Source organism: Punica granatum, chromosome 8 (assembly GCF_007655135.1).
Source record: "Punica granatum isolate Tunisia-2019 chromosome 8, ASM765513v2, whole genome shotgun sequence".
In the NCBI taxonomy this organism is placed as follows: Eukaryota; Viridiplantae; Streptophyta; class Magnoliopsida; order Myrtales; family Lythraceae; genus Punica; species Punica granatum.
The window spans coordinates 21,643,006-21,656,243 of NC_045134.1; positions in this window are offsets into that span (position 1 = coordinate 21,643,006).

Genomic DNA, 13,238 nt, shown 5'->3' on the forward strand with positions numbered 1-13,238 from the left:
GAGTGACTTTTCAAATTACAAACATTAAGAAATCAACGAGTAGCGCAATAAGGCGATGAACTATTATCCGTGAAAATTAGAAAGTCCCATAAACCACGGAAGTCATAAAGTCACTTACGCCCAAGATTCCAAAAACCACTAACTCATATTGAGGTCCAAATGTACATAACTCAAGAAAGTCAAAAAGTCTTCACTCAGTCAGAAAGTCCTATATATAGTATGTGTATCTCTCTAAACTATTAGATAAAGTTAGATTTTCTCTTTGAATTGTGAACCTGGGAAGCGAAAAGGATATGATTTGAAGAAATAATTGTCATCATTATGGCCCTATAGTTTTAACATTGCCCAAGGCTTTGCATCAAAAAGGATGCGGTGGTAACAATGGACAAATTTAGATAATAAGATTAGGATTGGTTCTCTTAATTATATTAGACATGGACTTTTCAAATACTCCAACCAAATGCTTTTGTATGGAAAATGAGATAAAAGGCAATGGATATCTTCATATTTATTGTTTTTAAAATTTTTCAGTAAATAAACAAGGCCAAAGCCCATTACAAAAGAAATAAACTAAGAAACATAGAGATGGATGTGTAGACCAATAATATCGCTAAATAAAAGCACTATAAAAAATACCAGAGGATGCTGATAGATGTATAGACCAAGCGGCATTTATAAAGCTCTATTAGCTAATCAGTCCGCGCAAGTATTACCCTCCCAATAGGTATACATGGTTCAACAATCCAGTCCATATCCACTAGTTCTCACAGCGGTTTAACCCGCATGGTGCACACAGTTCGCCTCAATATTTTATAATTTTTCAAGTTCATGCTATTTTGATAAAGAAAAGGAGGTTTTTGATGTTCTCATTGACTCCAAGTGATTTTCTGATTCACATATATTATTGTGTGATCGAAGAAACAAAGTGATATATGTTTGAGTTGTTTGTTGATACCGTGGATTCACTGTTGCTTTATAATTCAAAAGTCATATGTGATATTTAATTTTTCGGAGCCTAAATCTTCCTTTCCATCAATCCTACTCTCACTCTATGAAAAAAAGAAATTCGATTGTTTCAATCTATATTTTTGAAATCATGGATTTGTTTATGATTCTCAAATGCGAGTTTTAGTAAAACTTTATCTATTTCAATAATTTCTTCTGACTATTTGATACTCGAAAAAGTCTGAGAATGTTGAATATATCTTATTATGTTACTTGAAGATGGAATGTAGATTTAATAAAAGAACTATTTTATCCGTAATATTTAAAAATTATGGATAAATTAATAATTAATAAAGAAAATAAAAATATTGCATTGAAATTTAATTCTTGATAAGATCTCTTTACTTTAGAAATCACCAATTCATATAAAAGAAGAAAAATATAGATTTCTGTGAAACGATCAAACAAAATGACTAAATAAACATACTGAATAATCCACCCAATTTCAATTTCATACTAAAAAATATGCATCAAGGTTCATAGGTTAGGAAGTGAGAGACGGAGTTATTGGTAGCAGTTGATCCCAATCTCACATTACATATCCTAATTATATTATTTACTTAGCATTCCTTATAGTGATTACCGGTTATATATTTCACTATCTCAATGAATATGTGTGGGCTGTTGATCTAGTTAAATATGGAAACAATGACCAATCTTCAGAGTATTCCAAGTAAAATGAACATGCTCTTTAATAGATTTTTCAAGTCCTCATAATTAAAAGTTAGCACAAAATTGTGGTATCATCTCACCTTTAAAAATTCAAAGGTTCAAACATTTGAATGAAGTGCTTGAATGTCACTTGCATGATTGCTTTTTGTATGTTATAATTAAATCGTTAAAAGGCATTTTGAAACTATAACAGGGTATCAAATTCATCATTTTCGTCATGTTTGAGACAATTGGTACAAAATTGCGTGGCGCTATCATACTTTCAAAATTCCCAAGGTCCACCACTTGAATGTAATACTCGAATGTTTACTTGAATGATTACTTGTATTTGCTATACTTTCGATTGAAAATGCATTTCGAAATTATCAAAAAGCATCACTTCATCTTGTAACTTTTGTGAGGGAGGGTATTCAGAGGCAATAATGCCTAGTTCGGACGAATAAATAAGCTAAAATAGTCGGATATATAAGGAGTTCAATTCTATCACTTATCAACTTAAATCTTTAAATAGGGCATCATATATATTTACCCGGTGGGGAAGAAAAATAAGCTAAGTTAGAGAGATTGACCACTAAAAACTGCCAAAAAAAAAAGGTCATGTGCAAACAAATTGGCAGTTGTAATAACTCTGTTATTAATATTAACTTGGATTTGGTGAAGAAGCCTATCTCAAAGTCCAAGGATTATCTTGGCCTTCTCTTCCATATGTTGGAATTTTTTTTCTATTGCTGAATAGAAAGAGAAAAAGGATCATTTTCTCAGATTGATTATAATATGTGCTCATGTACAATCAGAAATTCTTTCTAGTATAGACTGAGTTCGGTGCATTTACATTATATCACGACAAGACATCCAATTGGACTAAATCAATGATGCATAATTAAGGAATGAATGCACAGCCTTACAATATGATTCTCTACATTTTCTGTTATAAATGTACTACGGACAACAACATAAAATGCTCAAAGGAATGAGATTTGGTACAGTGGTATAAATTGCCTCCTGGAACTATGAAGTTGTGGGTTCGATGCTCGTCAGTGGAACTGTCGTATCCCTTTGTTTAACTTTGGTATTTCTACTTTTGTACTAAACCATAAACCTCCCTTATAACAGAAAAACCCTCATAAAATGCTAAATATTTTCATTTTTCTCTAACATCCATGTCCCTTATTAATTAATAAGAGTTACTAATATCAAAAAATGGAAAATTCTAGTATGAGACACTAAATAATGTCCCATGGTGGGCCATATATATTTTTCACCTTTAAGTATTAAAACTGACATTTTAACCCGCAATATTTTTGATCTTGTTACAATATCATCGGGTCGCATTTCAAAATCTCAAATACATTAGAATGTTGATGTATCGCATGTAGACGCCGACATGTATCACAATTACGACCCAACCCTTTAATTGTTCTCACTCGAACCACAACAAACCCCACCCGATTTTTTTGAACATAATGGTTTTTTGAGAAAATTGTTTTAACACAAAGCCGTTGGTAATTAAATCCACTCGAATTTATTAGTTTGATTCGTAGAGTCAGTTTAAACGTTTAGTTATTCTTCTAAAACAACATTGTCGGCCATGGCATCCATTATCGTCGAAGAATAGAAAGACGAACTTAGGTTTTCATTTGGAGAATTACAACTGAATAAAACAATACATAATCAAGTGAATTAAACGAATGAATTTAGCCAACTTATGACTAAGTTTCATTTACAATATATGTTCGGCCATGCTTCTACATCCTAAAGACGACCGTTAGTGGTTGTCTTGTTGTGCAGTTGGACGAAGATTGAAGTTGGACGAACAAAGCATGGCGAAATGCAAATTTATGAAACAACAACGAGATTATGGAAATGAAACAAGATTGTTGCAATAAGGCTCAACATATTTTAAAGATGATGAATGCCGTCATCGATGGTGGCTTTCGGTGAACGAACTGTTCCTTTTTCTTTTCAGTTGTTCGAAAAAAAAATAACTTCCCTAAATTAACCTCCTAAAATATGGAATGTTACTTTTTATGGGATCACCATCCCTACAATTATGGAATTAAAAAAGAAAATTAAATTTAGTAAAATAGATGAAAAAACTAAAAAACATGATTCTTCTAACCACCATTTACCTCAAACAGAACAATAACTGGTTGTTATCCTTTTAGTTAAATTTGCTCAAGCGGACTACAAAATTGGCCAATGCCAATATATAAATATATGAACTTATTAGTTTTTCATTAAGGTCCTCTTTACTGATGATTTTGTTTTCCATCCTAAAAAAATTTATATTCTTAAGACTATTTATGGCACAAATAAGATCCGGCAAATATGATAATTAGTTTGAGCCAATATATAGAAACAAAATAAAAGTTAGTTTTATTCCAACTATTTGTTTATATTGGATGGTCGTCATCATTGCTACATTCATCAACAATTGAGACTATAAATAGGAATAAAATATGAAGGTCATCCTTAGCAAGTCATTCAATAAACCAAAATCAATATTGCTCGAAGTCTTTAATAATTACTCGTTGTTATCCTTTTAGTTAGATTAGCTTAAGCGGATTACAAAATTGGTCAAGGCCAATATATAAATATACGAAGTTATTAGTTTTTCATAAAGGTTCTCCTCATTAATACTTTTGTTGTTCCTCCTAAAGAAATTTATATCCCTAAGACTAATTATAGCAAAAATGAGTTCTGATAGACATTACAATTAGCTTGTGCCGGTATAAATAAACAAAATAAAAGTTAGTTATATTCCAAATATTTGTTTCTATCAAATGGTCATCATCTGCATTCATCAACAACAAAAACTATAAATAAAAATAGAATATGAAGATCGGCCTTGGCAAGTCATTCAATCAACCAAAATCATTATTGCTCAAAGTCTTTAACAATTACTCATTATTATCCCTTTAGTTATATTTACTTAAGTGAATTATAGAATTGGTTTAGGCCAATATATAAATATATGAACTTATTGATTTTTTATCAGGATCTTCTTCACTGATACTTTTATTTTCCCTCCTAGAAAAATTTATATTCCTAAGACTATTATAACATAAATGAGCTCTAACAAACAAGACAATTAGCTTGAACCAATAATAGAAAACAAATTTAGAAAGAAAAATTAACTCAATTAACGAACGAAATGTCCTTTAAAAATATCAACTTACTTAAAAAATTGCAAAATATCCCTTGATATCAGGGAATAACATAAGGAAATTATCGTTGCCAAAAAGAAAAACTGATCGGAGATAGAAAAAAATGAAAAAGATCAACATGGCTGGCCTCCAACGAACTCTCCTAGGATGCTACGAGAAACCTTGAGCCATGGCACGGTTTGACGAAGTTGAAGCAAAACATGTCGATAGGAATTGGCCATCGTAATTGACACTAGTTTCATGTCGCAACTGCGGGATGTCTCGTCGCGAAATTGATGAGGGAGTTGAGGTTTCATTATCGGTGAGCAAAATTTTCAACTAGGTACAAAGGAATGCGGAAATCGGTTGTTTGTGGAAACAATTTGATGATTGAAAAGGCTGAAACCTCCGTATCAATTGCTAGATGATGATCAAACGTAGTGATTAGAATTAAAAACGATAGAATAAACCAATGAAAAATTGAAGAAACTGGTTAAAAGATGATAGAATAAACCAATAAAAAACCGGACAAACCGGTTGAATAAATAAGACCAAATTGGATTTGCAAAAAAACCAAATTATCGGTACGGTATTAGTCTAATTAATTAGGGTCGGGTCTCATTACCCGATTACATTTTGTCTTGAGTGCGGATACGTGTGATGGAATGATTGGGCCACGTGTCGGATGAGTGAGGGACGAGTACAAAGTATTGTGAGCAAAAATCGCTAAATAAATAGTTGAAAAACTACAATTTGAGGGGTAAAATATGTAAATTATGAACGATCAAAATTTCATATTGGACTATCTAAATGATAGGATTGGTGTCCCACCATAAGACATTATTTAGCATTTCACGCTAGCAACACTCGTCAGAAAATAATGATATTTATAATGAGCGCAGCAATTATTTCTATATTTTTCTATGTTGACATGATAAATATCTTAATTTGAAAATCCAAGAGGACCGACATTCATGTAACTAAGAGTTCAATATTTAGAAGAAATCCAGAATTTGTTCAAGTCTGAGATAAGAGTAGAAATATATGACATTTTCATAATAACAAAATTATGAGAAACTTTTTTTTTCGGCAATTATAGTTCTATCTTAATTGACATCCAATATGATTTTTAATCGATTTTATTGTGGTTTTACCGTAGCAAAATAGTATTTGAAATATCCACCCGAAAAAAAAAGAGTATTTGAAATACAAAAAAACTGCAACATCCATTTTGGTTTCCTTTAGTAGAAAATTTGACTTTTGAATCTTATATTTCTTTTTATTATGTTTTCTTTAAATTCAAATGAGGAATACTTTCTTATTTACATGTAATTTCTTAATTAAATAAAGTAAATAAAAATAATGTTATAAGTTATTTAAGTAAATGACTAGAGGATTTATTTGCATTACACGCATAAGGCGTAACTCAAAATGAAAAAGTAAGTTTTAGAGACAAAATTTGAAAAAAGTAACGTCATAGAATGTGGAAGTGAGAATTTGAGAGGGCATATAGCGAAATAAAGAGAGAATGCACGTAAACTTACACTTTGTGAGTAGTTCACAAGGTTTGAAGTTCGAAACCTCCCCTTGTTCGCGTAACTCTTGGTGAGGCTACCCACACATGTGCTTCCATATAAACTTACTTGGATCCATGGGTTTATGAGGTGTTCATGGGCATTTTGAGAATAAACTCTTTGTCATGAAAAAAAAGAAGAAGAGGAAAATCACCCTTTCCCCCCCTAAACTATGCATGCAGGGCACTTATGCCCCTAAACTATTTTTGGGGAAGATTTACACCCTCAACTATGGATCGGGGCAAATGTTCCCCCTACCGTCAATTTATTTGTTAAAAGTAACGGGACCTAGTCATGTGCGTCTCATATGCCTAATTACGAATTCCAAATTAGCACAATTACCCTTGCTATTGAATTAAATATTTTTAATGAAAAATAAATAAAAGAATTAAAAAAAAAGAGAGAAAACAACAGTGAGACTTATTAAGTGAAAAGGGTTGAAGTTAATCTGAAAATGGTAAGGAAAGCAGAGGATAAGCCAGACTGAATTTCAAAGTCCAAGGGACTATATTGACCATTTCTTCCAATTTCTGAAAAAAAAATTTCCTTTTCCTGAATATAATTAAAGAAAATCCATTTTCTAAAAAGTTATTTTGATCAATATGGGTTAATTTAGTGGCTCGACGATTTTTTTTTGAAAGAAGATTTCGAATTCAAATTATTAAAAATGGTGAAAATTCATAATTACAAGAATTTTATTCCCTTAAAAAGTCAATCTCATGAGAACTTTCGTTAGTCGGAACGTATTGAATTCTGAATAATAATATTGCATACTTAAAAAAAGAAGAAGAAGAAGAAGATGATTTTATGTGCTGATGTGCGGTCAGACAATCTTCCTGGTACAGACCAATCAAGTAAGAGTTCGGTACATCTCCGTTTTCTTCTCTCATAACCAGACATCCAAAAGATACTTAAATCAATAATGCAGGATTAAGGAATCAACGAACAACCTTCCGACAACTTTTCTTTTGTAAACATAAGAGTTACAATTGGCAAAAAAAAAAAAAGAGTATATTTGTGATCAATTAAAAATCTGAGACAATGTTTAAATTGTTGGAAAAAAAAAACTCAATCGTCTAGATTTTGTTGATACTGCCGAAATTGCAGTGGTACCACATCATGTAAAAAACAAAATGAAAATCTAGATTTTGTTGATACTATCAATGTTTCATTCGGAAACGGATAAATAAATAATGTAATTATCTATCTCAAGATTTATCCGAACCTGGGTGCCAAGACATCTCAATCTAAGGTAATGTCACTTGAGCCAAGAAACCTCGACAATGACCTCTGCAGAGGCTCGTTGACGAGCCACCACAACCCTTTTTATCCATATCTAAATTGTAGAGATGCAGAAAAGTAAATAAAATAACAAACCATAGATTATATTTTTTTTTAATTCAAACGTTGCAATATATTCTAATTAGTCCAAAATTTTGGGTTTTTAGTTCAAAAAATTCTCTCCAAACAAAATCATATATTCCCTCCTTTGTTTGCTAGTGAGAAAAAGGTTGATTTTTCCGTGTCTTTTATTTTATTTTATTTTTTTTACATCAAATATAATGGATCTGGGATCTTTAGATTCTTCTCAATCTAATCAGGCCCGTTCATTTTTATAAGTTTTAAAATTTTAAAAATATCACTGAAGAATCACGATCTAATCCTTTTGTTATATAAAATGTTATTTTTGTCCACAATTCTTTGGTCCCGATCTAATCATGACCAAAGGTAGAACCTGAGTGTATCAAAATATCAATCTTTAAACACAGCATATTTCTTTCATCTAGTACGGATACAAAGATTGGAAACAAAAAGTATTCCAGCAAGTTCTACAATCATACCATAAATAAGGATAAAAATGAATTAGCAAACAAGAGTATAAGCTCAGTCCTATGATTTACATCTTCCTTTTGTATGCTTTCTCAGTTCTTTTTTTTTTTTTAAATGGTATCGAGGATATCATCTGCAGGGAATGATCTATTTGAAGATAGTACCAATCTGGGTCATACACCCAATTTTCTACCAATATTAATTAAATAAATTAAACTCTGTCAAATATACAACCTGAAGCTCGGCCCTAATGGCGCCTTTCAGCTCCCTCCATCCCCCTTCCTTCCCATTACACGTTAGTGTCCTAGAAAATTTACTCCAACTACAAAAAGAGTTGAAGTCACTACTGGATGCAATCAGCTAAGAAATTTCACGAACTCTGGATCTCTTTCCAATCTAAAATCATCTCACCAAAGCATCCATACAGCCCGACATTTGATTAATCTCTATAAGAAACATTCAACTGCCCCATAAAAAGCTTGACACAGCCGAAGATGACATGACCGCTGGGTAGAGAGGGATTGAACGGTGGACAAAATGAGAAAGAACAACACTGTGGATGGAGGTAACTTGCAGACGGGCTACAGTGCGGTGCTTTGGAGGAGGAGCCTACCGGGGTGCAGAGGGTTGGATGCCAACGGTGGAATAGCACAAAAATAGAGTGGGTAGGGTGAGAATGGCGGGATTGGATGAGGAGACAATCTGAAAACCTGGACGTGGCCTGACGGGCAGAGGGGAAAGAGTGATAGAGCAGGAGGTTGAAGGCATTAAAATTAACTTCACTTACTTGAAATCAAATTCGTAAACCAATTCATTTAGAGGTATGGGTCAATTAATGTAGCTGATTCGACGAGTGATTTATAGTTGATGACGTGACATTTCCTCATTGATTCATGCGTGATGATTAATTTGTAACACTATTGAAGATTTGTAAAATGAAATTAAGAACGTAAAGAATGAAAATATTTCAAAATTTTTTGTAAAATGAACTGTCCATAATAATAATAATAATAAAAACAATTTGGGCGTGAGAAAAACCATATTTACTGCATTAAAAAATTGTCAACCACCAAAAGGGAGAAAGAAAGAAAATGGCAGCAAAGGTTTGTTTGTTTGTTGTGCGGTTTACCAATCACGGCTGCAGTCTTCCATCCAAAGTCTTCTCTCTTCTCAATATATTGCGTCAACCACAGCCACATGACCCAACGCAAACACGTACCCAAACACTTTGGTCAAACTCGTCAACACGTGTAAATCCCAAATTTTGATCGCCTCCGACTTACCAAAACCGTGGGCCCCACTCAAGTCGTGAAAAACACACCCTCCATTGTCAGCAATTTTGTTACGCAATTAATACACACGTATACGCGCATATATATTCAAAATATAAACGTCCTAATATATAGTGCGTTAAAATATATGTATTGCTAAAAAAAAATACATATATATATATATATGTATTGCTAAACATCAATATTATATGCGATCATCGAGTGGGGTAAGGTCCTCAGGATGCCAGTCGCCATGAAATTTTGATACTTTTAATATACATTTTTATATTGTTCTTCAGCTTTTAATGAAATTACTGATATTTACTTTTAGATTTAGATAATTTATCTTCTTATTTGCTCCTCAAGGTCGTTCCCTCGGATCAAATACTAGGTTGCCCCTGTTTATTTGAAAAACTACTTATCTAATTTCTTGGTACTAAATACTTAATTGGATGGAGAAAATATTCGATTATCTTCTATGCATAATGATATTATGAGAAAGAAATTATAAAATTATATTACGCAATATTTAGTACTTATTATTAAGATACTAGTCAGTTTATTAATTAATTTCTTGTAATATATCCTAATAGATGGAGGGGGACGAGGAGTCGCTCTCTTAAAAATTTGCTGCTATAAGAAAATTTACGCGTAGTTTTTCAATTTTCAAAAATTAGTTATATTCACTCGTCAAGTTGGAATTTAAATCGTCCTATTCGCTGCTCCTAGCACCGTGCTCCCCTTGATTTGAATCCGAAGTCCATTCTCTTACACCTTTTTGGTTAATAATATCTGATATGAAAAGATAAGATTATGAGCGAAAAATATTATATATAATAAGATAAAGAAATTGTGGTTTTTATCTTGAGGGACTTAAAAATGCCGCCATCACAGAATGAACAGCTGGGATTTGATTGGATTGGAACTATCAAGGAGCAAAGCATCACTAAAAACGGAAATAAATAATTTTCTCTCGAGGCGTGACATTATTTATTTATCCCGTTCTGAATGAAAAATCAAACGCAGTGGAAAGAACGAGAAAAAGAGAAAAGGAAAAGAAGAGAATGATGGGTCGGGTGAATTTTGAGCACGCGCGATTCGTCCACCACCTAACTTAACTCCAGCCTACGTAGCCATAGTCCCACGCGCTCACGAGGAGCGTGGTAGTAACGCAGGAAGCCAAAGCCTAGAGGTAAAAAGAAAAAGAACAACCTTTTCGTGGTAAACAACTTTTTTTTTTTCACTCTAATTTTTTTTTTACCACAACAACTATTTGGAAATTATTTTCATCTTCCATGCAAAAGTTCCGTATATTACTGGCAAATGTAACATTAAAATCTTATTTAAAATATCTTACAATATATTTTGACAAATAGAAAGACACCAAAACAGAAGCATAAAAATATGTTAAATCTTTCTACAATTGGTATTTAATATCCTTCTTTAAGACTTGTATATAATAAATAATACTTGAATGATGATGAAATTGCAGTACATGCCATTGTGGACAGTCAGAATGATTTTGAGGAGCATATAACAAAACTTGTAGGTGTCACTTTATTAATTATTAGATTTCTATTTTATTGTATTGAATTTTGTGCGTCATTTGTGACTCAAAAAGAGGAAAAAAGAACAACTTTTCGTGGTAAATAACCTTTTTTACTCATTAAAAAAACTTTTTTTACCACAACAACTATTTGGATATTATTTTAATCTTTTATGTAAAAGTTCCGTATATTTTTGGCAAATATAATATTAAAATCTTATTCAAAAATATTTTTCAAAATTACTTTTTATATATTTCTGACAAATAAAAAAGACACCGAAAATAAGCATAAAAATATGTTAAATCTTCTTACAATTGGTATTTAATATCCTTCTTAAGACTTGTATACAATAAATAATATTTGATTTTTAGGAGCATATAACAAAACTCGTAGAAACAAGGTGCAAAGGGACTATAATGCGATTTGGATTGTTGAACTTTGTATTACCGAATTTACTAATTATATGAATACATAAAACCGAACCAACATTTTAACTTACATGGGAACATAAAAGTAACAGAATCTACAATCAAATAATTCTTTAAATTAACATATTGGATGAGTTCTGAAAATAGGGTAATGAAAATATGTGTGCGTGATACAATATCAGTCGATATATACCACATATTCTTTATGACATGCGGATCTTGGGAGCCCATACATGTATTTTGCTATAACGGTTCTTACATCAGTTGATTTTCTGCATGTATCATTGATTTGAAGAATAATGCAGAGCAGTCGCAAAATAATAATAATAATAATGTAGAGTGGATATATATATTCATAAAAAAAAATGTAGAGTGGATATGATGCGAGGGTACCTATGTGAAGAAGGTGAGTTGACAAAGGAAAACGTACTTCAATATAATTGACTATCGTAGGTTTTTGAATCGCATCTAAATATGGCGAGCTCTCCTATTGTTATTATTATTATTATTATTATTTATTTTTATATAGGTTCTGCTTATATGATTTATTATGCCTTTCTAGGGCACATATAAAAATTTCTCTTAATTAAGAGATGTGTGTTACTTTACAGCTTTATTACTAGCAGGTTGGAATTGAGAGATTTTGAAATGCTTAGAACCGTCCAATGTAATGTTGTGTTCAGTTTTAAAGTTGAGTTGAGTTTTTGTTTCAATTAATTTGTAATGATTATTTTATTGAATTATAAGAAAAAATGTGAAAAATTAATGAAAATAATGATTATGTTGTTGAATTGTGGAAAAAGTAATAAATAGTTGAAAGAATTTAGTATTAAAAATTGAATTGAATAGTTAAATAAATTAAAGAAAATAGAAAAAGTAATAATTGTATTGTTGAATTGAAGATAAGCGAAGTTAAGTGAAGTAGAGTTAAAAAAACATTTAAATATCAAATGGGCCTGATTTTTAGATGCTGGGAGGTATTTATTCATCCCTCTTACAAGAGATATCGATGGATATTCTTTATGTGAAGCAGATGAAGAGGTGTGGTATGCACGTGCATGATAATACGCACTTCACTATGCACGTAAAATTTTGAGATGATTACAACCACTAGTATTCAGGATTTTTAACAAATATTGTTCTGAGAAATTCTATGACAGTGGCTCTACTTAATTTGTGTATTGGTCATCCATAAACATCAAATATGTATGGGATCCACAGTGAATCATTATTAATTAATTGTAACTCATTTGATTGAATATTACTCGTATTGTACATATATATCCAATAGATATATTGTTATTCATAAACACATTGTGCAAATATATACAAATACGTAACAGGCGGTAGAATTGTTCAATATTCTTGAAAGTTTTTCACTATCTTGTAAATTAATTATTTCCAATTGTTTGAAGAATAAGGTAAATGTATGGCTACAGAGCATATATGATATGATTTGATACTTAGTTGATTGTTCATCAAAAAAGATATTTAGTCGATTTAAAACGCAAATGGATATTCCATCGAAGAAATTCAAATGCATAAATATATATGTTCGATAGTATTCTCTGCAAGAAAACTAATGATCAATTGTATGACTAATTGGTCCTAGAGATCAGGGTCACCAATATTAAATTTGATATTGATATTTATCCGAAATTTATAACTAGATAAACATTATTTTAAGTCATAATGAACAATCAAGATCAATATTGTGACAAACTCATCTGTGGCTCTCAGAAATTTACAATTTTACGTTCTTACA